This window comes from Oreochromis aureus, linkage group 3 (genome assembly GCF_013358895.1).
Source record: "Oreochromis aureus strain Israel breed Guangdong linkage group 3, ZZ_aureus, whole genome shotgun sequence".
Taxonomy (NCBI): Eukaryota; Metazoa; Chordata; class Actinopteri; order Cichliformes; family Cichlidae; genus Oreochromis; species Oreochromis aureus.
The window spans coordinates 70,701,917-70,729,531 of record NC_052944.1 but is presented as its reverse complement, the minus strand read 5'-3'; the positions used below and the strand labels follow the sequence as shown (position 1 = coordinate 70,729,531).

General features: G+C 41.2%; 1 long non-coding RNA gene across 1 annotated transcript; it reads left to right on the top strand.

The window, feature by feature from the left end:
• The first annotated feature begins 10,725 nt into the window (after positions 1–10,725).
• LOC120437630 lies at positions 10,726–27,077 on the top strand. The gene is made up of 4 exons (XR_005611305.1): positions 10,726–10,979; positions 13,818–14,085; positions 25,971–26,068; positions 26,452–27,077. It is a non-coding gene; the product is annotated as an uncharacterized LOC120437630 (long non-coding RNA).
• Positions 27,078–27,615: the final 538 nt, after the last annotated feature.

The window sequence follows — 27,615 nt, the reverse complement described above, 5'->3', positions numbered from 1 at the left end:
ATTCTCTAACCCTAAGAGAGTCTCTCAGACTTGTTCTCTAAAAAGCCTAAAGAATTATGGATTTGATCAACTGGTCCCTGAATGCAATTGACACCCTCGACGAGAAGCCTGGGTTCGAGAGCCTGTGACAAGACGTTGAAGACACCTTCTCGAACCATGATAACAGGGTTCTTGCTGATCGGCGCTGGCTTGGCCCTGGCTCATCAAAGGATAAAGAAAGCGGAAATGGCTGTTCAAATCCTCACAAGGCTGCCGCTATGTTGATTGGAACGATGGAGCGAGCTGTGGCTTCTCAGAATGGGCTCATCAGGTGCAGCACGGATGACATCTTGGAGTAGCTTGCAGCTCTTGTGAGTACTGAGACCGACTGACAACATCTGACATCTGACAACATTTGACAACATCTCAGAGAGGCTCACGGCTGTCGTGAGCACTCATGTCCTATGAGCAAACTGGATAACATCTTGGCATGGATGGATAACATCATGGAGAGGCTCACAGCTCTCCAACAAGAAACTTGTGACCAGTGACGGACATTAGACAACTGTAAAATTGGAAGCAGTTTGTTTGCACTAACCAAAACAGCTACCATCTTCATTTCATGTGGCCCCCCTGACGCCAGCTGGATGCTCAAGGCAAAAGCTGACAGGAATAACAAAACTCTCCCTTCGATAACAAGACTGTGTTGTGACTTTCTCCCTCCTCATTCAAGGCCACCCGCGTCGACCAAAGACTGTTGACTTTTGCCTAATCGGGTGAAGGGACACTTTCTCTCGGTTGAACACGGAACACACACTCACAGATATACATGTACACTGACACAGACCTACACTCCCCCCCCCTCCAAATGCCTTCGAAGCTTATGTCTTCTATGTTGTGAGATGTGCTGATTCATGTGCTGAGGTGTTTTTTTTCTCTGTTCTCAAACTGATCTCCCTGATGGAGCTCAGTCTGGGGGAGCTATTTTTTTCTCCTTGTCTTTCCTCATGTTGTGCGTTTTTCATTGTTATACCTCTCTGACCTGTCTTCCCCATGTGATGTTTGAGTAATGTATGTATGGTCAGAAGGGTAAGATGGCGCTGGCAAAAGTCGGCAGCCTTAAAAACAAATTTCCCACGCATGGGACTAATAAAGGTATCTTAACTTAACTTAAAATCCATCTTTTTAAACTTGCTTTTGGTTAACTTTGATTTTATGTTCAAGCATTTTGTTGTTAAGTACTTTGTTTATCTTCAAAGGTCCTAAATAAATAACATTTGATGTACTTTTATTTTACTTTCCTTGTCTGTCTGCTCATTGATTTCAGAAACTATAACTTGTCCTAATCTGTTCTCTGTTGGGGTTCCATTCTGCCACGATGGGTCATTGAAGTGTCACCAGAAATAACTGAATTCTGTCTCAATGATTTGTGTTTGGTTCTTCTAAATGATCTCTCCTTATTGATCTGGATATTGTTGTTTTATAATTTTGGATTTCCTAATAGCACTGATTGTAAATCCTGCTGTAACCAGATGTTTCTCGCTCTAAGGGTGAGTTCATGTTTCTTAAGAGTTTAGGTCAGATCTTCATTTTAATCACTAAACTGTTGTGGCAACGGCTCTGTCTCTGTCTCTTTCCTTCATACCTGTTGAAGCACTGAGCACTGCTGCAGTGTGTGACTGCACTGTCAGCCAAATACTGTGATTACTGATTTTTCTTCAGAAAGTGCAACGACTCTCGGACTGTACCTCTGAAGCTGTTAGCAGTGTTAATGTTTGAGTTCCTCAGTGCTGTGTCCACACTTGCAGCGGCACAAAAGTGTTGCAACACTTCCTGTTTATGTGTCTGAAGATTAGCCTGAGGGTGCACTCTGGCTTACTGTGTGGGTTTGAGATTTTTCTTCAGAAACACATAGAATATAGAATATAATTGTAACTTATCTTTAAATCATTTCTCTTTTCTCTTTTCTTCCTGGTTTTAATTTTTCATGTGTTTAATTTTTGTTTCTTGATCTGCAAACATACATGATGGAACAGGACTGGGCACTGCTGCAGTGTGAGACTGCACTGTCAGCCAAACACTGTTATTACTGATTTTTCCTAGTAAAAGATTAGTTGAGCAACAACATTGCAAAGATTGTTAGTAATGATAGCATTTGATACGACTTATTATCTCCAGTTGGCACCTGATGAGGAGAATATTTCTTCTTCTAAATGTTCCGCATGTTGAAAACACTTGAAGCAAGTTGGTGCTTTAGCGAGGACATTTTCTTTGACTCCTTAAGCTGTGCACACTGTGCTGTATGACAGGCAGAGGGATGGCTATCTGCCATGACTGATCAGGGGACAGCGGAGGAAGACAGGACAAAGACACACAGTGGGAGAGAGCCGGACTAACAATAAGTAATGAATGAACACAGTAGTGATGTATAAACACAGAGTGAAAAAAGGTGAGTTAAGCAGCGCATCATGGGAATCTCCCAGCAGCCTAGACCTAACTGAGGGAGGATTCAGGGTCACTTGGTCCAGCCCTAACTAAATACTTTATTAAAAGTTTGAAGCCTAATCTTGAAAGTAGAGATAGTGTCTGTCTCCTGAATCCAAACTGGAAACTGGTTCCACAGAAGAGGGGTTTGAAAACTGAAGGCTCTGCCTCCCATTCTACTTTTAAATACTCTAGGAACAACAAGTAAGCCTGCAGAGCTTAAGAGCTCTGTTCTTGTTTGTACTTTTACATTTTCAGCTAGTCATTAATTAAACTAATTCATTCAGTAAACGTTTGAAAGAATTTTTTTAATGAATACAGTTTAATAATTAATGAAGAATTAGTTTTAGAATAGGGCAGCACGGTGGCACGGTGGTTAGCACTGTTGCCGCACAGCAAGGTCCTGAGTTCAATTTCACCATCAGGCCGGGGTCTTTCTGTGTGGAGTTTGCATGTTCTCCCCGTGTTTGCGTGGGTTCTCTCCGGCTTCCCCCCACCGTCCAAAGACATGCAGTTTGTAGGGATAGGTTAATTGGATAATCCAAATTGCCACTAGGTGTAAATGTGCGAGTGAATGTGAGTGCGAATGGTTGTCTGTCCCTGTGTGTTAGCCCTGCGACAGACTGGCGACCTGTCCAGGCGTGCACTCCGCCTCGCCCCTATGACAGCTGGGATAGGCTCCAGCCCACCCAGCGACCCTGGAAAGGATAAGCGAAGCGAATGGATGGATGGATGGATAGTTTTAGAATATCTACAGAACATATTACATCACATAAATTTACTGCAGATTTAAACTTGATGTCTTCAGCAGTGTATCATCATTACAGCATCAACATCCCAGGTGCAGTTCTCAGGTCCTGGGTCGGGCCTCTGGCTGCCTGTGGTTCTGTGGGGCTCTTGGTCTTTGGCTGTGAGGGCGCCTGTCCTGAGGCCTCCCACCTTCTGTTGCTGGGGTGGGCACACACTTGTCATCGAGATGTCTACTCAGCTCTTTGGTGCTCTTGTGCTGCTGTTTATTTTTTATTTTTGTATTTTCTCCAACAGTTGGTGAGTTGATGTGTTTTTCTACTTGTGCTTGTGTTTTTCTCTCTCTCTCTCATTTCTCCAATTTTTCTTTTTCCTTTCTGTCTGTTTTTCTCTTCTCCCTTCCAGCCTATCAGCTCTATTGCTATATTACACATGTACTCATGTAAATAATAAAGATAGATAAATGAATGAATGATAATACCCAGAGGAGCCTATAGAGAGTTTATTATAGAGCTCGCTCTTTTTCAAACCAAATACAAATATATAAATATGAATGCACAACAGAGCAAAGCCAGGGTTTCATTCTTTATGAAGCTTGTTTTTTTACTCTCACTTGTTTCTTTCTCTGCTCTTCTGCCTTCATGAATCTGAATCTGATTCTTGGAAGTCTGGCCTTCTGGATGATTGCTGTGAATATGTGTGATAAGCTTCTAAGTCACTGGTTTAACTCTGATTGTAATCAGGGTTTCTGAACAGTAGATGACAACAAAACAGAATAACTAGTGTGTCCCACAGTTTCATCCATGTTGTTCACATGAAAATTGAAAAGTGGTTCAAAAGAAAACAAGTCATAAACTCATCTTACTTCTTCCTGTTAGTGTTATTATGGCTCCTCCAACCTACGGCCGTGGCAGGCTAAACATGAGGACACAGATGACGCGCAACAATAAACGCATAAAATACACTTCTGTAACATTTGCCCCTTTATTCCACATGCAACTGTCCAATATACAAATCAGCACATGGGATCAACTCTTAAACAAATGCACAGGCTGCACAAACAAATAACTGCAACTCACAAAGAATGGCTCTAACTACTATGCCAAACTACAACTTGGCCTATGGCATCAATTAGTTCATAACTATACAAAACCATCAAGTTACAGTCAAAATCTATCAAATCATTCAAGCTGCGCTCAAGCTGCGGTCAACAGAAAGTTTTGCCTCATGCTCACCCTACCTTTCTGCTCATCAACATCAGGTGCGGTGAACAGGTGAGTGCAACCACATTTATCATCTACCACACCCATGAGACACGCCCCACAACCGTGCACCAATACAGTGAGTCCATTTAAACCAACCCACTTAATAAAAAAAGGAACAACTCATATGGCTCCTACAAGTGTCATCAGCTCTCATGAATGCCTGCAGTTTCCTTGATAGCAGAGAGGCTGCATCGTGGAGATAATATGCTGTCAGTGCATGGATCAGTACAGCTGCTGACATACGGTTATTATTCCAAAGGCTGTCAGTTCTTGGAAGTCTGGCCTTCTGGATGATGGCCAGCTTGTTGTGAAATCTAATTTCCTGACAGGAAGTCTGTCGTTTAAAGTGAAAGTGAGAGTGGAGGTGAAATCTTTTTTCTTTGTTTAATGACTTCATAGCCTGGTTTGTAGTATCATTCCTCTGTTTGACTTTGAGATAAAATTCAGTAGTGAATTCTCAGACTAGTCGTAATCTCATGTTTAATTTTAAATTGATTAGTCTCACTTTTCAGACACTCAGTTTATGTTTAAAAGAAATGTAAATTTCACTCTCCTCCTTTCACTAGATTCAGTTCCTGAGTGGGGATCTGATGCCATCAGAATGTCATTTCCAGCATTCAGATTCATGAAAACCTCACTGTGTGTACTATCATCTGCCGGTGGGTAATTGTACATTCCTACATGCAGACAGAAATATGGACCCAGATTTATCTGTTATCTGTTTATTTCCAGCTTTGTTCTGAATGAGAGAGATTCGGAAGGATGGAGGACAGCTGAGTCTGGGGCTGCCAGAGGTTTCTTACTATTAAAGAGAGTTTTCTTTGCCACTGCCAACTGCTTTCATTTAAGTCAGCTTTATTGTCAAATGTATTGTCAACGTGTTTCAACTGTCCAGATCATACACAGGAATTTGAAATTGCAGTGCTCCCTCAGCCCTCAGTGTTACAGTAAAACAGTGGTTCCCAAACATTTTGTGCTAGGCCCCTTTGTTTTACAAGAAAATCAAAATCAATATTTGGTGTGACCACCCTTTGCCTTCTTCTAGGTACACTTGCACACAGTTTTAGAAGAAACTGCTCGTAGGTTGTTCCAAACATCTCAGAGAACTAACCACAGATCGTTTGTGGATGTCGGCTTCCTCACATCTTTCCGCCTCTTCATGTAATCCCAGACACACTCGATGATGTTAAGATCAGGGTTCTGTGGGGCCACACCATCAGTGGCGTGTCTAGAAAATTTTTGTTGGGGGGCCAGGTAGGGGCACAGATTTGGAGAAGGGTGGCAGATGTAATTTGCAGATAATGTTAAAAAAAAATTCTACCAACTGTTAACCATAATTCAATAACCCTGTAAACCTAATAACCGAATGCGCTTTTAACTCTTATTAGAATGAGGTTTTAACCACTACGGTGCAAAGTTTTTAGATACTGCGCTGATGAAGTAGAAAAGATACAATCAGTGCTTTGTCAGTGTTTATTCAGCATTCAAGGACAGATATATTTGCATAGTATTTTTACTGACATATAGTGCACATATGTTTTGGGCAAAAACATTTTTGAATATTAAAATACAAACATTTTTAACATATAATTGGCAAATTAGCCAATGCAAAACTTTATCTGCCTATTAAAAAAGAAGATAATCTTCTCACAAACTGGTGTTTGATTTTGAAACAGGAAAAAGTGGGGAAACAAATGAAAAGACTAACATTTGAATGAAACCTGAAAGCAAGTAAATACTTTCTATGCTGCCTTATGGTAAACTTTGGTAATATTGATGCATAAAGAACAACACTGGCTGATGATGAAATACAGTCAGCTGGCATGGTGACACTGCCAGTATTAACCTGCAGGGCTGGACTGGGACAAAAAATCAGGCATTTTGACCAGAGATCGCCCACCAGGTATTAAAGCCATAAAGCCTTTGAATGAAAACAACGCTGTTGTGACAGTGATGTACACTGTCAGATAAAAACTTTGTTAGCAAGATTCAGATAGTTATTTAATAACAGCCAGACATTTTAAATGAGAATAAGAAAGAAAAGTATTTCTTTGTCCCCCCCCTTCCCTGTTAATGCCCTACCTGGCCCCTGGCAAAACTTTGCTAGACCCGCCCCCTGCACAGTTACCAGCTGTCAGCTACTTAGAAACAGATCCTGGTGTTATTTGTCTCTCAGAAACAGTTCATAACTTCTCTTCAACTCATTCATGTCACCCAAAAGGTAAACCTGTTTCTCCATCACCTGTTCAGCTCTGATGATTCAGTAAGGACATCTCCTGGTCTCATCTTCATGTTTCCTCTCACCAGATAACCAAACCGACATCATGACCAGCAGCTTTACAGCTGTGGCTCCAGCAAACATCAGCTGATACTAGAAATTAATATTAAATAAATTCTAACAACAGCTGATCAAGCTTAAACGTGTTGCTGTTGTTTAGCGCGACATCCGCTGGTTTCCTCTTTCTGGGGCAAAGTGGGCGATAAACAAGAGAGAAAAAGCCGATCAGCTGATCATTGATCAGTTTCATGATTGAAGTAGCAACAGGAGAGGAGAGATGAGAGAGAAGAAGAGGCAGCTGTGCAGCAAAGATAACTCCAGCTTTGTGTCTTTTTTTCATTCTAGCTAAAGTCCGGGACAAACTGCGTCTCTCTAGCTCAATATGAAACGTGTAATATTTTCTCTGAATGAGGGACCATTCCATTTTTTAAGGAGCCGTTGGCAACTCTACTAACTAACCTTATGAATAAAATAAAGTTCACTATCAGTAACATCATAGCACCCACCCAGCTGAATAGAAACTCCATCATGCTAGCTAGTACGCAGTACGAGTTATTGTAACTGACTGTAAACAGTCAGCACAACAAAAATAAACTCCACCTAAACTTGGTTTATATCTGACCCAGATAAACTGCAGGTCATAACTTCTTACCTGAAGTTTAGTTCACCTGACACTCGGACCAGCCGCCGCCTCGGGTCTCTCCTCCTCCTGCCTCCCGTTTCTGTCATGCACCAGCTGGCCTCCACCACTTGCTAATGTTACTGAATCTGTGGAAGCTCCGCCACAGCCACCACCAAACAACTGAGTTATTTTTACACATCGGCCAGCTCCACCTCCAATCCACCACCTCTCATTGTTCATGCCGTTACAAAAAAAAAAAAAAAAAAAAAAAAAAGTCATCAGCCCACCGGGCAAATGCCCGGTATGCCCGATGGCCAGTCCAGCTATGTTAACCTGTTAATCTTTCGCCGAAAAACTGTTTTCTGTGGTGCTGTCTTTCATGCTTGGTTCTCCTACCTTTGCTAACATGATGCTCATAGCGCAGAAGCCGATGCTGCATTCACTTACACTCGGATATCTAAGCTTCACTGTGAAAACATAATCGTATATTTGATATTTCATTGAATTTTATTGTTTTCGCTTTGGGGTGGCACCTGGGTGGCCAGTCTGGTTGGGGGGTGGCCTGTGCCCCCCCAGGCCACCCTGCTGGACACGCCACAGCACACCATCACTTCCAGTACTTATAGTTCTTTGTTACAAGGAAGATAGTTATTGACTATCTTTGCCTATGACTTTGGCTGTATGTTTGGCGTTATTTCTGCTGCAGAATACATTTGGGACCAATAGACAATCATTTATATTTCTGAAAGCTTTCTATGTTTACAGCAATTTTTCACACCTGCCTAAAACCTTTTATCACAGTACTGTAAATATAATAAGATAAAAATAAAATAAAAGTCTTATATAAAATACAATCTTATATAAGATTGGGGAGTCTTTTGTGCAGAGGTGTAGTTCTGTGCCTCAAAGCGAGCGAAGAATTCGTTTAGCTCATTTGGTAGAGAGGTGTAACTGACAGTGGTCTGCGGAGTGGGCTTGTGGTCTGCGGAGTGGGCTTGTAGTCTGTGCCACAGCTTCCGAGTATCTCTGCTGTCCATGAACCTCTGTGAAATCCTCCTAGAGTACTGCCTTTTAACCTCTCTGATGCCACGTGACAGGTTTGGCCTTTGCTGTTCTTAAGCTCACCTCATCCCCAGCTCCTCAACCTCAGAAGCCTGTTTTAGAAATGGATGGATATAAAATGATGGATTTAAAAGATGGATGTCGTTACTGTGAAACCACCCATTGGTTTTGCACTGAAACTAAATGTTTGTTTATTTGGGGGTTTTTTTGGTTTGTTTGAGTGATTGTTCAAGCCAGAAGTGACCATATACAAAATAAATGATCAATTAATCAACAAATTCTATGATAGACTGGTGACCCGTTCATGTCTACTTCAGCTTTCACCCTGTGACAGCCAAAACTGGCTGACTGGCCCCCAGTGTACCTGAAATGAACAAGCAGTTAAGAAGATGGATTGATAGATGGATGGATTCATCCAAATTTCACCCTAAAAATAATCCATCTTCCATCCATCCTGTGCCTCTTATCCAGGTTTGGGTTGTGGGGACAGCAACCTAAGGAGATCTTTCTCGACAGCCACCTCCTCCAGCTCCTCACCTCTCCAGCATGTCCTGGGTCTGGTCTGGGGCCTCCTCTCTAAAGGGCACACATACAAGAGGCATTATGGTCAGACGCCTGAAGCAGCTCAACTGTCTCCACTAGAGGAAATGCAGTTTTTGACAAATTTTATTTTCATGCAATGAAAAAGAAAATTGAAAAGGGAAAATAAGCACGGTGGAACGGTGGTTAGCACTATTATCTCACAGCAAAAAGGTTCTGAGTTCGATTCTGCCATCAGGCTGTGGTCTTTCTCTTGGGTTTCTCTCTGGATACTCTAGCTTCCTCTCACACTCTTCCTCCCCCAAAGACACACACACAAAACCTCCCTGCGACCCTGACAAGTATAAGCAGAAGAGGATGGATGGATGGAAAAATAAAATTTGAATTAAATCCAAAATGGAAGCCATGAGCATTTCTTTTTTTTCATGTTTCCTCATAATTTCAGGAAACCAGTCATTTCTTTCATTAATCTTTCTCCCGCCAGGCTTTCTCTATGTCTGACACAAAGCCACCGGAAGTGCAATTATGGTTTACTACTTTAAGAGAACAGAAACTGAAAGTGTTTTGGAGTGCGCCAGTGCGCTGGGAGGAGGAGTGGCTCCGAGCTCCTTGTTTTTTAAGAGATGCAGTAACGTTTGATCCTCAGAGGGTTTCTGCAGACATGGAGCTTCTACCACTTCTGTTTCTGAGCTTCTGTTTCCTGACTTTGTCCGGACCGACGTTTGGTGCTGAATCCGGTAAGAAACTCATTGATTTAGACTGATCATGTGTGCAGCGCAGTCACGTTTCACAGCAGCGGATGGAGCTTTAACGCTGATCAGGCTGCTGCGTTAGTGGATGGATGACTGCGGCATCTACACCTGTGACATCAGCTTTTAACGCAGCCGCATTTTAGTGTTGAAATAATGAGAGAGCAGCATCTTCAACAATGACACATTATTATTTATGATCAGATACAAATTATTACATTTGGAGGAGTTTTAAGGTGTAGGTTTGGCGTCTTTGTTAGTGTGCTGCTTCCTACAATGACAACTGTTTTCTTCCTGGAGACTGCGTGTCATTTGTTTACGGCTGAATATGACATTCATTCAGAATAAAATATCCACTACTTCTTCTAATGCAGGGATTAGTGTAGAAGTAGTGTTTAATAAACATAGACAAATAAAAGTGAAATGCTGTGAGAGATGCAGCTGCAAAATGTGTCAAACTAACCGACTTGTAAGTTGTCAGACTTCAGCTGCACCCTGAACAGCAGTCCTAGCTACATCTAGTAACCAGGCCTCACAGTAACAGGAGGCTGTTGATAGTACTATCCGTGAACAGATGCAGCAGGGGTAACACAGTGAGGAAGAGACAGAGAAAGATTATATTAACGGGTAAGGAAATATGTCAGTGAATATAATGAGGATTCAGACAATGTTTCCCTCAAACACAAAATATAAAAATATTTGCAATGAGCCAGAAATCATTTCAAAATTTGCCTATGCAGCTTTGTGGTAAATTAAGTGGGTTATATGTGCTTTATAAAAACATTTCTGATCAAATCAAGCTTGGATTTTTTTGTAAGTTTCTGAAACATGAGAAAAAATGTTTGAAAAGCTTTGCTTTAAGCCAGTTTTCTTCTTATACCTGACTTTCAGTGTATACTCATCACTCTGTGTATGAACTCACTGTTTAAGTCTTTTGTCTTTCAGTGACATCTGTGATTGTGAAAGAAGATGATGATGCCATTTTGCCCTGTTCCTCGGCACCAATGAGAACATTGAGTCAATGGTGTTTGACTGGAAGAAGGAAGAAACAGTCCAGGTGTTCGTGTATAATAAGGGTGCCCATTACAATGATCAAAATGAGCAGTTCAAAAGTCGAGTCACACATTTTCCAGAAGAGCTGAAGCACGGCAATGCCTCCATAAGAATAAAAGAAACTAAGCGGGAGGACAAAGGAAACTACACCTGTTTTTTTCCAAACCGCAGTAAGACATTCAAAGTTGAGCTTGTTGTTGGTGAGTGCTTTTAGAAATCACCTGATTACTATTTTTATAATATTTTGCATTAATGTTCTGTGCTTTATTGCAAACTTAATAATTGATTTCTTTAAATATTCTCGTCCCAAAAGGAAAAATACATATGCCATAAGGGCAATCCAGCAGCTCTTCAATGTCAAAAGAAGATTTTGTGCTGCAGCAGACGTTCATAAATCTGACCCTAAATGTTCCTTCTTTAAAATTCCAATCATTGTAATGAAGGAATATTTTTCACAAGCTGTTCTTGTTTACGTGCCCTGCAGCCATCAGAGTTATGACACATGGTGCTGAATTAAGATACTCAGCTTTTAGTCCATCTCAAATTGCAGTTTCAACACAGCGGACATCCAGCGCCACATCATGAAGGACAGATTAGTGTAAAGTGTTCCCACTGTTAGCGCACCTCTCTTTTCTACTCTTTTTCTCTTCTCTTTCCTAACTCCTTGTTAGTTATCCCACCCACCTTTCCTGGAAAAAGAGGTTAGGAATCTATGATTTACTTTTGGAACCCTGAGGTCTTCCCATGTCCATGCTGGTTCCGCACCTGTCGACTTATCAAAAATCTGAGGTGTCCATAGAGTTTTCACTAAACAAAATAAATATAAATAAATATTCAGACGCATAGCTGTTCAAAGTGTGACTCACTGTGTGATCATAACCCATTCACCACCATAAATCAGCCTCCAGTTTAAATGTAGTAGGATTGTTGTTGTTTTTAATTTGTGACTGTCTTCTTTTTTTAGTTTGGGATTACAAAAATATGTCTAATATGGCAGGTTTGCACTTTGGAGTTTATTTTTCATCAGTTTTATCTGACTGCTGAGTTGATGAAACCAGAGTCACAGTTAACATATGTTCTTTTTCCTTTCAGAGCCTGTATTAACTTGTTAGAGCCACTCACAGTCTTGTGCACTTCTGCATGTCTGTAACTACCAGAATAAACTTGTAAATAATTTTAAAACCATAAATATCTGATACCTGCCTGTTTGATCACTGTGAAGTAATATCTGCGATAATTAATGTAGTCTGTTAGTTTTACCTTTAGCGCTAACACAGATATTTTTTTGAGGATTATACAGGTATTGACTGAAGCCTTGTTGTTTTTAAGCTTTTGCTTCATATGTTAATGACAGCTAATCAGTCATTATGAGGGCTAGGAGGCTGAAATTTACAGGATATAATCTAAATTTTATCTCAAATAAATGTGCCAGGTTTCAATCTGATACAGAAAGTTGGCTCTAAGATATTACATACTTCAATTCAAACTGCAAAGCAGAGCATCTCTAAGAAATTAATTCAAATATCCACAAAATCTCTCCAAAGTAAAAAAATGTGAGGATTAATTTTCTTTTTTTACAATTCACATGTTTTTAAATGCTAAATTCAACTACAAAATGTTCTCCTTAAAAATTAAATAAAGATTTACACATTTATTATAATTTATTCGGGGCTTTTTCGACTGATAAAATAGTTTTCTATTATTTATTTTCGTTCTATTGCAACAGCAAGGCCAAATACGTTAACTTCCATATATGGTCAGACAGGTGATTTTCCCGGCTTCAAACGGAGAGTGGTTTCACTGCGTTGACTTTCTATTGGATGACAGTAGCTATCAATCAAACACTCATCGGTAAATGTATAGATACTCTTCTCTGATTGGCTAATTGAATTAACGGTCTCGTGAGTGCGTCACGTTATGTCGGAGAAAGATCCTGGTTGGTTAATTTTGCTCGTGGACGATTAGAGGTTTTAAAAATACCGATCCTTATTGGTAAAAATTATTTATCAATACTTAAAATTGGTTTTAATGTAGTTGTATTGAAAGTTTTTAGTAGCTTCGATAAATCTTACTGATAGAATAATTTCAGTTTTGGGGATTATCTTCTTTTTTTTTTTTTTACTTCGGGTCCAACTTAAATCAGCTAAAGGTAATCTGGGTTTTGTTCTTTCAACCACCTGGTGTTTGTCTTTAAAAGCCTGTTTTTAGCCCAGCTAACTTCTTTTTAACGCTGAGTGCGACCGGCTAGGAGTAAAGTTGCCATCTATTTACGGCCAGAAATTAAGACGTTACTATTTTAATATCGTAAATTAATCAGCAAGATCCATGAATATACTGCAAAACGAAGACCTGAGCTTTCAAACGACGTATAATATGACTATATCGATGCCTCCGGTCAACATAAATAATACACAGTATGTTTATTTTTCAGTTTTTACATGTAAATTTGGGTCGCATAAAACCTCTGCGTTTTAAAAGGTTAAAGGACAGAACAAAGGAAAACATCCCAGGTGAGTCATTTTTTGAGGATGTCACCCACATTTATGTCCAGTGTTATGTCTGAACGTATTATTAATAGGCAAAGACATGTTGTTCGAACAACTTTAATCTCACTCACACTGACATTTGTTCAAAGGCAAATTTGAAATCCTAAGACATGTTGTTTTAGTAAAAAGGTGCTTTCTCCTAACAATCCTACCAAACAAGGTATAGTTGTTCAGTCTTTTTCTAATTGTGTTGCCAGGAACTTTAATATATAACATGCTAACTGAGGCCTGTAGAGTCTGAGATGGAGCTCTTGGGTTTTTTCTTTGAGGATTGCATGGTCAGACTTTCCTGGGAAGGTTGATGGTTGTCTTAACTACTTTTGTATCTGTGAATAAGAATGATGGATTTTGTATTATTATCACTCCTGTCAGAATGTCAGGCACCAATAATTGCTTCTTCTGATTGTGCACTGAGAACCATTTTACTGTATTAATTCATATTGTTACACTGTTAGCTCAGTAGTATGTTTGTTGTCTATGATGTGTTCACAGGTGCAGCTCCAAAGCCATATGTCAAATTGCTTAAGGAAAAAGGTTTGCTGGAGTGTGAAGTTCCAGGGGCTTATCCTAAACCTACAGTAGAGTGGCAGGACAGCGATAACAAAACACTTTTTTTCTAAGACGTTGCAAGACATAGAAGATAAAAATCGCTTTTACATCACCATCCAAACTAGTGTGACTAAGCCCGGCTGCTACCGCTGTGTAGCAACACAGATGGCCATATGGCATCAGATTCCTTCAGAGACCTGTGTCCCTGATGGTGAGTGGAATTTTATTCATCACATAACTCTGCTTTATCTTTATTTTAATATTAATGGAATAATAGTTTATAAAATAAACGTAGTGTTGTGTTAAATGGCTAGAAATAATCAATTTAGCTTATAATGTTATCAGTATAGTAAAGAGCTTGAAAGGAAAGGCGTAAACCTGCTTTAAGTCTCATACAGGCGTCTCACCTTTCATCTGAGAAGCTACTTTAGTGCACCCTGGTTTATTAACTTTACAGAATATAATGCTTTAGAACGATACAGTCCCAATCAAAAGTTTAAGACCACTTGAAAAATGGCTAGAAATCATATTTTGCATGGCTGGAGCTTAACAAGGTGAAGTTCCATTGTTTCACCGAAGGAAAAGACACCCCAGACCACTATGGTGCCCCCTCCACATCTCAGGTGGGATCTGCTTGTTTTGCCAGTAACATTGGAAACCATCAGGACCGTTAAGGTTTAAATTTTTTTCTCATCAGAGAATAAAACTTTCTTCCACCTTTCAATTTCCCATGTGTGGTGCTCTCTTGCAAAGTCCAAACAGTACTGTGGCTTTCAAGGAGACAATGCCTTTGAAGACTTTTTGTTTTGTTTTTGAAGCCCTTCAGTCTCGGATGCCATCTGATGGTTTGGGCTGCAGTCAGCACCTGTAACGACCTTAATTTGGGTCGAGGATCGTCCAGTGTCTTAACGGACAGCTAGCTGGATGCTCCGGCTCAGTGCTGGTGAAATTTTGGGGGGTCTTCCACTTGACTTTTTTGTTCCAAAGCCCTCAGGATCACACCACGTTCAAAAAGGGAAAGTTTTTTTGCCTTTGCCATCAGAAAGTCATGACAGTATGACTACTTGACAGACAATGACAATGAATACAAATTTGGCCTTTTAAAGGCATGTGACCTAAACTTTTGATCAGCTGTAAAACAGCCTGTTTGAGTTTAAACATTGTTTTCAATAAATTGCATGCTCAAAAATTTTTTTTGTCTCACTCACATTTCTTTCTGTTGCATGTTGAAGTTCCCCTTGGAACGTTGTTAAGATCCAACCATGCAAAATAGGATTCTTTGATATTTTTTCAGATTTTTCAGATGTTTGATATTTTATCAGTAGTAGACAGCTGTCACAATTCTGATAAGAACAAGTGGAAGAGGATTACTAGAGTGAAAAATGCGCATGACAAGTTTTATGTTAACCACTAAATAGTTCTTTTTTGAAAGAAAAGTAAGTATATGCTCATAGAGTGGAGGGTATAAAATATAAAAACAATTTATCAAAAATGAAATTTTTGTCTTCTTTTGTCTGAGATTTAAAAGTTCATGTGTAACGTAAAACTATGCATACAGATCCATACCCTTCGGTCAATGAAAGAAAAACTCACAATGATCACAGAAATAACTTCTGACAAAAGTAATAACAAGGGGCGATCGTGGCTCAAGAGTTGGGAGTTCACCTTGTAATCGGAAGGTTGCCGGTTCGAACCCCGGCTTGGACAGTCTCGGTGCGTTGTGTCCTTGGGCAAGACACTTCACCCGTTGCCTACTGGTGGTGGTCAGAGGGCCCGTGGCGCCAGTGTCCGCAGCCTCGCCTCTGTCAGTGCGCCCAGGGCGGCTGTGGCTACAACGTAGCTTGCCATCACCAGTGTGTGAATGGGTGGATGACTGGATGTGTAAAGCGCTTTGGGGTCCTTAGGGACTATTAAAGCGCTATATAAATACAGGCCATTTACCATGCTTCAACAGAATTATTTAAAAAATAAATGCATGAAACAGGCCTGGACAAAAATGATGGTACCCACAACTTAATATTTTGTTGCACAACCTTTTGAGGCAATCAAATGATTCCTGTAACTGTCAATGAGACATCTGTACCTCTCAGCAGATATTTTTGGCCCACTCTTCATGAGCAAACTACTCTAGTTTTTCCACTTGAAGGTTGCCTTTACCAGACTGCATGTTAATGTTCCTTCCAATAATGCTCAATAGCTCAATATGATTGAGGTCAGGGCTCATAGAAGGTCATTTTGAAATACTCCAATGTTTTCCTCTTGGTCATTCTTGGTGTGGGGTTTTTTTTTTTTTTGTTTTTGTTGTTTTGTGTTTTACCTGTGTGTTTTGGGTCGTTGTCCTGTTGTAAGACCCATGACCTGTGACTGAGACCAAGCTTTCTGACACTGACCAGGACAATTCTCTCCTTGATAGTTTTGAGATTTCATTGTACCCTGCACAGATTCAAGACACCCTGTGCAAAGCAGCCCCAGTTGGGACAGCGTTCTTTTCTTGATATGCTTCATTTTTCTGTCTGGAGCCGATGTGCCAAGGCAAAAGTTACATTTTGTCTCATCTGTCCACAGGACATTCTCCTAGAATCTTTGTTGTCAACATGTAGTTTGGCATATTCCAGTCTGGCTTTTTATGATTTGTTTTCAACAATGGTGTCCTCCTTTGTCGTCTTCCATGTAGCCCAGTTTGGCTCAAACAACGACCACGCATGGTGCGATCTGACACTGATGTTCCTTGAGCATGAAGTTCAGCTTGGATCTCTTTAGAAGTCTTTGTGGCTCTTTTGTTACCATTTGGATTATCCGTCTCTTCGATCTGTCATCAATTTTCCTCCTGTGGCCACATCCAGAGATGTTGGGTATAGTCCCATGAATCTTAAATTTCTGAATGACATGTTCAACTGTAGTCACATGAACATCTAGATGCTTGGAGATTGTCTTATAGCCTTTACCTTTGAGATGCTTGTCTATGATTTTATTTCCAGTCTCCTGATACAACTCTTTCCTCTGCTTCCTCTGGTCCATGTTGACCATGTCAGCAAACAACACAGTGACTACCTGGAGTAGTCACTGTGTGTGTGTGTGTGTGTGTATATATATATGTATGTGTATATATATATATGTATATATATATATTTTCCCGGCCAATGCACCATATCAGCTGGATAGCGTGAGTGGTTAGACTACACGCCTTTGGAGCAGAAGATCGCAAAGTTCCATTCCTGCCTGGGCGTCTGTATCCAGTAAGGGTCCTAAGGCTAGACCCCTATGCTAAAGTGAGCCTACCGCAGACATGAGCGAGACAGATAAATATGAAGGCATGCCGGCTTGGGCGTCGCCCGGAACAACAAGGTCCGCGTCAGGTGTTGAGGAACCAGGGCACCCTGACGACAAGTGGGCTACTGGAACAAGAAGGCATCGGTGGGCAAGAGATGAAAACAGGGCGTTGTTGAATGTTACTACGCAAGTAACCCTGGCGGAAGGGGTTACATGAATAGGATGAGGGACCTATGGATTCTTCGATACCCAACATCCACAATGACGGCGAAACAACTAGTAGCTCAGTGTTCCAACATTCGAAAGAAGGGACTGCTCTCACAGCTAGAGATTGACGAGGTACAACATAAATGCTACGGCAAGGAGGAGTCAGGGCGCCAGGTCAGGGGGAGATATCATCACCCCACCGAGATTGGGTACATAGCCCCAAGTGCGATAGGGAGAAGGATCGTTGAGTGCGAGAGGAACTGACCTGAAAGATAGGATCATGGCCAAGCTTGAAACCTGGACCCCCCCCTGGCGGTTACCAAGATTACGTGAAGTACCCTCAGAAGGTCTGCTAGATGATGTTAATGCACTCTGACGGATGATACCTACAACGCACGATTACCGACACTAACAAGCTGATCTACACTACGGCAGCAGTGATCAGTGAGATGCTTGGTTACAAGTTGAACAGCCACAAGGGGCAGTACCCTCCATGGAGAAGGAGGCTAGCTCTCCGCCCCTTTTTCGTGAGTGTGGACGCTTCCTCTCTTTGCTCTTCAAATGCTTTGCTTCTTTTATTGATTTTTATTGATTTTATTGATTTTTATTGATTTTTATGCTGATTTTTTCCCCTTTTTCTGTATGAGCTTACCTCTGAGAGCTTCTGGACACTTATAGATCATTAGGACTAAAGTGTTCTTAACAGAAACAGCAACATTTCTAGTTACCTTATCCTCAGCGCTCTGTGTGTCTGTGGCCTAGACACAGCTGAAGCCTGATTACAGCGTCTGGACACCGAACAGCCTCAATAGCCTGGTAAGGTGCTAACCGCTAGGCTAACTAGCAACAAGATGCCTTCCCTCTCCACAGATGACTACCACAGCCTCCTGCAGAAGATTGCAGTACTGGAGACAAAAATGCATCGCTTAGAAGTAAACGTGGAGGTAAATGGACTGTGTGGAAATGAAACAACCTTGCCTTTGATTCAAAGCAATGGCGATGAGCAAGCTAGTACACAGCTAAGGAGCACAGATAACATGACCAAGAAAGTAGACTCTGTGCATTATTATAAATCCTCAAGCCATAATCCCCTTGGACTGTCTTGGCGCAAAACCAAGACATAAATCATGTCTCCTGGAAGGGGAGGACGTATCACAGGCAGAGCACAGCGAGCTGAAATCTCTGAAACCGACTGGCCTTCACTTCCTACGGGACAGAGAAGCTCTTCTACCCCTGTATACGGGAGGAAACAGGACTGGACAACCGTGAATAGGAAGGTTAACAACAAACCTCCAAAACAACTGAATGTGAAACTGCAGAACAGATTTTCTCCACTATCAAAGGACCCTGGATCTATATCGGACAACCATCCACCTAAAAGTAGCGAAGTAAGGTCTGAAAATCTGTTGAAAAGTAAAAGGCCACAGGGAAAGCTAAAGGCTAGGCCTGAAACTCTGATTTTGGGTGACTCTGCCGTAAAGGATGTACAAAGGATGTGCGGTAAGAACACTAAAGTCCTCTGCTTTCCTAAGGATATGGTCAACAACCTGAAGGAGAGAATTCTTCAGATTGCAGATGAATATCCAACTGTGACAAACATTGTTCTGCATACAGGGTCAAACGATGTGTCCAAACAACAGTCGGAGGTTCTGAAACGGACTTTACTGGATTATTAAATACTGTAAACTCTCTGAATGCAGCTGTATTCATCAGTGGACCTGTACCGCCCGTCAGAGGAGGAGACGAGAGATTCAGCAGATTGTTTGCACTGAATAAATGGCTCATATCAGCATGTACTGACCACTCAGTGCATTTTATCAACAACTTTAATATTTTTGGGAACGCAGGCATCTGTTTAAAAACAAACGGATTTAATTTTAACAAGTCTGGGGTGAAACTGTTCACCTCAACTTGTTTTATTCCAGCACGTCATCCATCTGTGCTTGGTGCCAAGGCTGAGATAAACGAGGAGTTATCTCATAAAGAGGAACAAATAGTACTCCAAGAACAGACAAAGCCCAGCAGAAACCTTGAGGAGGAGCTCCATCTGCCCCCACCCGGGAAGAGCCTCAGAAAGGAGAGACATCAGAGGCAAGAAGAGGGGTCCCTATTTGCCTCCAACTCTCTCAACAACACCAACGACCAGGACCAGGGACCACGACCTCCCCAGTCCCCCAAACCCCTGATAGGCCTTCACCCTCCTCCCCTCCCTTTCTCCCTCCTCCCACACCTGAAATTCACTGAGGAGATGATGGAGCGGGTCAATGCTGGGCTCAGATCTACCCCCCGGCCCAATCCCTTTTTGTCCCCCATAAACCCCCCACCAGAGCAGCCAAAGGTTCGCCATCGAGCCCCGCCCTCAACAGAGCAATCGAAGTTACATTGCGCAGCCTCGCCCCCCTTAGTTCCTCCTTATCACCTTCATGCTCTGTCTCCGCAGTCTGATGTGTGATGTGTGGAGGGTCCAGGCTGTGAGGATTATGGCAGTGGTGACTTTTCCCAGGAGAAGCTGGGACCCTGTTTATTAGAAGGTTTTAAAATTTCTGTACTTTTAGGTGACAGAAGGAGACATGTGGCCTGGTCAAAACACAGAGAGCTGCACTCTAAAAGATCTTTAAATATAGTAAACATACCTTGTGTGCCACAGACTGCTCCCAAACACGAGGGGGCAAATAATACCTCTAAAACACTTAAGTTGGCTTTATTAAACATTAGATCTTTAGCTGGGAAAACATTTTTAATTAATGATTTAATCACCGAGCACAGCCTTGATTTTATGTTTTTAACTGAAACTTGGTTGGACCAAAGTAACAGTGGAGCTGTTCTCATCGAGACGACCCTCCTAACTACAGTTTTATCAGTGAGGCCAGGGTGAGCAGGAGAGGAGGAGGGGTTGCTGTCTTATTTAATGAATCATTTCAATGTAAGCAGTTATCTCTTGGTAGTTTTCAGTCTTTTGAATATGTGGCTTTACAGCTGAAGGCCCCATCCAAAGTTGTGTGCCTTAATGTTTACAGGCCTCCCAAATACTGCACAGACTTTTTTAATGACCTCAGTGAACTGCTGTCTGTGATCTGTGTTGATTTCGACTGTGTAATTATTGTTGGGGATTTTAACATCCATGTGGACAACCCTCAGGACAAAGGGACAAAAGACCTGAGTAACACTCTGGGCAACTTTGGGCTGACTCAGCATGTAACAGAGGCCACACATAATAGAGGACACACTCTTGACCTACTGATCTCCAAGGGCCTGAGCATTTCAAAGGTTACTGTGTCTGATGTTGGCCTGTCTGATCATTACTGTGTTTTCTTTGAAAGTAAAATCTCAGCCCACACAAATATATCAACAGCAGTAATCACAAAACGGTGTATAACTGAACACAGTAGTGAGATCTTTAACCAGGTCTTCCCATTAACACCTGACCTGTCCAGAGGTTCAGTCAATGAGCTCGTCACTAGCTTCAATGCTAAAATGTTAAATGTAATGGACACTATTGCTCCCATTAAGGTGAAAGTTATCTCTGGAAGGAAGAAGTCTCCATGGAGAAACTCCACACTGGTGAAAAAATGAAAAAAGAGAGTGTAGGAAAGCTGAGCGCAGATGGAGAAAAAACAAACCTCCAGGTTCATTATGACATCTATAAAGAGAAACTTCACAATTATAATTTACAACTGAGGAGTGCAAGGAGGTCCTACTTCTCTGACATCATCACCAAAAACAGTCATAATGCTCGGGTCTTATTTTCTACAGTTGACAGGCTAACAAACCCTCCTGTGTCAGTGGCAGCTGAACTTCATTCGACCATGGCCTGCAATGACTTTGCCAAATTCTTCACAAAAAATCCAAAAGATTAGACAAGCAATTAGTACATCAACAGCAGATCCAGGATATGTACTGTGTCCACCAAAAACTGTTTAAATACCATGAACCAGTTTCACCCTATTAACAGCAAAGACCTGGAGGACATCTTAGGTCAACTGAACTCCTCCTCTTGCTGTTTAGATGTCCTGCCAACAAGTTTTTTTTCAAAAGGTCTCAAAGACTTTGAGTCAGACCTGTTACAGATCGTAAACTTTTCTTTAATATCAGGTGTGTTTCCAGAACCACTAAAAACTGCTGTAATTAAACCTATACTGAAAAGGACAATCTTGACAAGACACAAATGAATAACTACAGGCCGATCTCAAATCTCCCATTTTTAAGTAAGATCATTGAAAAAGCAGTTTCTCAACAGCTCAATTACTTCTTAACACAGAATAACTGCTATGATGCCTTCCAGTCAGGTTTTAGACAGAACCACAGCACTGAAACAGCTCTGACCAAAGTGTTTAATGACATATGTCTGAATACAGACAGTGCAAAAAATGTCAGTCTTAGTTTTACTGGATCTCAGTGCAGCATTTGACACAGTTGACCACAACATATTACTCAAACGACTGGAGAACTGGGCAGGTCTTTCAGGAACTGTACTAAACTGGTTCAAAACATACTTAGAAAACAGGAAATACTTTGTATCAATAGGTAACTTCACATCTGAGCAGACAAGTATCACATGCGGAGTTCCCCAAGGTTCCATCCTGGGACCCTTCTGTTTAACATTTACATGCTCCCACTGGCACAGATTATAAAGAACAACAAAATAAACTATCACAGCTATGCAGATGACACACAGATATATATCACAATGTCACCAGGAGACCGAGGCCCTGTACAGGCTCTTGGTAAATGCATTGAGGAAATTAATGACTGGCTGTGCCACAATTATCTCCAGCTAAACAAAAACAAAACTGAAGTAATAGTCTTTGGTGCCAAAGAAAAACGATTACAGGTCACCAGAGAACTTCAATCTATACACCTAAAACCACAAACCAGGCGAGAAATTTGGGTGTAGTGATGGATGCAGACCTAAACTTAGAAAAACACATTAAGACAATAACAAAATCAGCTTACTATCACCTCAAGAATATTTCAAGGATAAAAGATCTGATGTCTCAACAGGACCTGAAAAAACTAGTCCATGCATTCATCTTCAGTAGGCTTGATTACTGTAACAGCATCTTTACAGGTCTACCTAAAAATCAGTCAGACAACTACAGCTCATTCAGAACTCTGCTGCTCGAGTTCTCACTAAGACCAAAAAGTGGACCACATCAGTCCAGCTCTGAGGTCTTTACACTGGCTGCCTGTCTGTCAGAGGATAGACTTTAAAGTTCTGATGCTAGTCTATAAAGCTCTGAATGGTTTAGGACCAAAATACATCAGTGACCTCCTGACCCAGTATGAACCTTCCAGATCTCTCAGGTCATCTGGATCCGGTCTTTTATCAGTTCCCAGAGTCAGAACCAGACACGGAGAAGCTGCATTCAGCTTTTATGCTCCATATATCTGGAACAAACTCCCAGAAAGCCTCAGATCAGCTGAAACACTTAGTTTATTTAAATCCAGGTTGAAGACTCACCTGTTCTCTGCTGCTTTTGAATAAATCACCAAATCCACACTTTTAAGCTTAAATTCCAAAACTTACATTTTAACTACTGATTTTATCTACTGTTTTGTTTGTTTGTTTGTTTGTTTGTTTGCTTGTCTTAATCAATTTTAAATCATGCTTTTTATCTATTTTGTTTTTAATGTCTCTGTAAAGCACTTTGAATCACCTTGTTGTTGAATTGTGCTATATAAATAATTTGTTTTGCCTTGCCTTGCCTAGAGGGCAAGATCAAAGTAGCACGAAGGAGGTTAGCCAACTAACGGAGTTGCAGAAAGGCGCGACAAAGAAGGTGCATAAGAAATACAGCAAGCTGTCCATACCTGAGGCCTTGAAACTGCCAAGCAAAGACTCAAGCGGCTGGCCAAGGCTGTGAGGAGGCACACCAGAGAGATAGAAGGCAGGAGAATAAACCAGCTGTTCTCCACAGAACCAGCAAAGGTGTACTCTCAGTGGCAAGGAACAATAAGAGAACAGCACCACCAAGGCTGGAGACGGAGCAATACTGGAAGAGCATATGGGAGAAGGACGCAACCCATAACGGCAATGCTCAGTGGCTAGTGGATCTGAGGGCAGACCATAGCGACCTCCTGAACAGGGTCCAGTAACCATCACAGTGGCAGACATCCAAGAAAGGGTCTCCAGTATGAAGAGTTGGACAGCACCAGGGCCCGACATGGTTCACGCCTACTGGCTGAAGAAGCTGACTGCACTCCACGAGCGTCTGGCAGCACAAATGAACCAGCTGCTAGTTAACGAGAGACGGACGGTCCTGATCCCCAAGGACCCCAAGAAGGGACCGGTCCCATCCAACTACCGACCAATAACCTGCCTCAGTACTACATGGAAGCTCCTGTCAGGCATCATATCGGTCAATACATGAGCGGGGCACAGAAAGGGATTGGCAAGAATACCAGAGGCGCAAAACACCAGCTACTGGTAGACAGAACAGTCAGCCGAGACTGCAAGACCAGACTGACCAACCTGTGCACAGCCTGGATTGATTACAAGAAGGCCTATGACTCAATGCCCCACAGCTGGATACTGGAATGCCTAGAATTGTACAAGATCAACAGGACCCTAAGAGCCTTCATCAGGAACTCAATGGGAATGTGGCACACAACACTAGAGGCCAACTCCAAGCCCATAGCACAAGTCACCATCAAGTGCGGGATCTACCAAGGAGATGCTCTGTCCCCACTGCTGTTCTGCATAGGCCTGAACCCCCTCAGTGAGATCATTAACAAGACTGGCTACGGATACCGACTACGGAACGGAGCGGTTGTCAGCCACCTCCTGTACATGGATGACATCAAGCTGTATGCCAAGAGTGAACGAGACATCGATTCACTGATACACACTACCAGGTTATACAGCAATGACATTGGAATGTCATTCGGGCTGGAGAAGTGTAGTCGGATGGTAACAAAGAGAGGGAAGGTAGTCAGAACTGAGGGGATTGAACTACCAGAAGGCAACATTGCAGACATAGAGGACAGTTACAAGTACCTGGGGATCCCACAGGCGAATGGGAACGATGAAGAGGCCGCTAGGAAAGCTGCAACCACCAAGTACCTGCAGAGGGTCAGGCAAGTCCTGAGGAGTCAGCTGAGCAGTGGGAACAAGATCCGGGGCCATCAACACCTACGCCCTGCCCGTGATCAGGTACCCTGCTGGGGTAATAGGCTGGCCAAAGGAGGAGATAGAAGCCACTGACATCAAGACAAGAAAGCTCCTTACCATGCATGGAGGGTTTCACCCCAAGTCTAGCACCCTGAGGTTGTGCGCTAGTTTTCTTTCATTGACCGAAGGGTACCAACAATTTGTCTACGTCTGTATTTAAAGTTTGACTCTCACCATTCACTGGAGCACAAACTGTGTGTAGACGCTACAACAGAGCAAAACCATCCCCACAGACACAGCGGCCAGGGAAGCAGCAAAACATCACGTCAAGAAGGCCCTGAGTAAATGTGGTTATCCAAGCTAGACATTTGTCAAGTTTCAGTCATTGTCCAAATGTACTGTTTATAAGGCTGGGAAAACCTTTATTCAGCTGAGACTGACGAAGTCACCTGGATGACTGACGAAATGTTTCTCCCACTGAAAATGCTGTGTCCAGATGAACAGAGTCAACCTCTTTGGGATCCTGATAATGTGACATTCACATTTTGCAAGTATCTGCAAATTCATCTGCCTCATGCTTACATAAAGTTAGGGAGAACCAAGACTGATTTAAATATGATTGTATTTTGACTCGAGCCCAGCATCCAGAGCCTAAACTTTAACACAAAAACTGTCATGAGGAGTCAGGCGTGTAATATTGTCCTCCATTTCTACCTACACCTGTTTCTGTGTGGAGACAAATTTGCAAAATATTATTATCTGAAGTTTTCTTCAGCTTGTTTTTACAAATTTCCTATCCCAGTAGTGTTGAATGATTACTTTCTTCCAGGAATAAAGAAGAAAAGCAATGCGTTAATTTTTTTTCTGAGTAATGATCCCACCACTGAGCACAACAGTATTCTCATTTTATATCATATGATGGTCACAAATATTTTGTTATTGTTTTTGTTATTGTTTTTGTTTTTGTTTTTGTTTTTTTGTGGCTTTAGCAATAACTTTTCTTTACTAGACCAAAGACCAGCAGAAATTATTAAGAAGAGGTGTTATATGGGGATCAAAAGTTTTTTGTTTTTTTTCGGCATACATAAAAAAAAAAAATGATCCTAACGGTCTCCGGTGCAGAGAGTCATTTTTTGACAGTGCAGCAGGCGGTCATTATGCTGACAGATACATATTCCTTGTTTTCTGCAATCTTTGAGGTAAACTCGATAACAGACAAACTCACACATGTTTTCAGATGTGAGTCTTTGTAAAAAAAAAAAAAAAAAAAGTAAGGAGTCTGTGAGCAGCAGCACAGATTCAAACATCCTTCATACAAGACAAAACTCCAACATCATCTTTACAGCTGAGAGCAGAACCAGAACCAGCCTGTGAGCTGTGGAGACGAGCAGCAGAAACAGGAAGTTGGATCCATGCTGACATCACTGAGCTCGCTGTTTAAACCTTCTGTTTGTTCCTAACATGCAGTCACAGTCTGAGTTACACCAAAGTGTTCTCTTCTGTTCCAGAACCATGGAAGATTGTAGCTGTTGTTGCTATTGTTCTTGCTGTTGTTCTTCCTGTTGTAGTTGGGATTCTTGTCTGGTGTTACATCAAGAATAAAAAAGTAAGTTTAATGTATTTATGAACATTCTCATATTTTTGTGTGACTGTCATTTTACAGTCTTGCTTATTTGACTTTATTTTTAATATATTAATGAAACAAACTGAAATGAACTAAAGCTTATTTTGAGGAAAGAGGAGGAACACACTGCAGAGGATGATGAAGATGGTTAAACAGCAAACATCACGATTTATTCATAAAGACAGTTTAGCGTTTTGTCATGTAATCATAATAAAATTGGGTGAATTTGCCCGCTGTAGTTATGTTGCCATATCGGCAAGTATAATTCAAATATACTCATGTGTCACTCCACTACTTAAATTCACAGCACTACATTTCTGCTCAGTTATGACTTTTTTAACACAGTTTTGTTTTCCAATCTGCAGAAACAAAAAGAAGTCCTCTGAACCCTCAGCCCAGGAACTGAAACCCAACGCTGATCAAAATGAACCTGTGTGAAGTACGGTGTGTGTTGCTTATGTGTTTGTTTTATGAGAACCAAATTAAGTTTTGGAGCACAGCAGCTTGGACATGTTGGATTATTTTTGATATTTTCAGCAGTTTAAAAGTTCAGAACAGATTTTAACTCTGTGGTTTAGCACATGGTTAAAAGTCAGGATGGAGGGATGTAGTTTCTGCTGCATTTGTGCAAAAGAAATATTTGCTGTTCAGTCACCACAGTAATTTTCTAATACTTTGATCATAATCACTTCCCATATATCTGTGTAAAAAATAAAAGTATAAATGTTTATCTCAAAGTCCTCAGTACTTGATAAAAAATACTTTCAAATACCCTCTAACACCATCTTTCAACACTCGGCATTTGGGGTTTTTTTTCTATTTGAATGAAAACAGATGCAGCGCATCAATGTTTTTCTTAATTCCACATAATCGTGTTTTGTTTTTTGTTTGTTTTCTGTATGAACTGTCATCCTGTCACCTGAAATATGTTTAAAATATTAAATTACTGTTGTATTTATTCCATGAGAGATCTGAGGTCATTGTCCTGTGCTTTCTTCTTTCTGCAGCAGTTTAATAGGACGGAGTAGAGAAATGGCTCCACCTGCTCTTGGTGCATAACATGTTACTAATAAAGAAAACTACTTTTAGCTGCTCCGTTTACACAGTGGGTAGCGCCAAGATGTTTAATTTGGCCACACAATCAATACGATGGATTTGTGTTTCCAGCTGCACTTATATTTCACTAAATATTTAAATAACATTTGAAAGGAAATTTGTCTGATAACAGCAGGTTTGTCAAACAACTGTCTCAAGTTAATTCTTTCCTTTAGAATGTGCCAAACAAGGGCAAGGGTTTTCTTTGTTTTCTAACCCTAAACGTTACATTAACTAAATGTAATTAACTATAACCCCTGAGCTGTTCTGCTGTAAAGAAATGTGAATATTTTGCAGTTGAAAAAAAAAATGCCTTTTTAAATATGTGTTTTCAAACTTTAATGTAACCAACTTGGGAAGACTTGAGGAGTGCAGCAATTTATACTTTGATGAAAAGATCTTTAAAAGGCTTTGCAGAGATCTGAAAAATATCA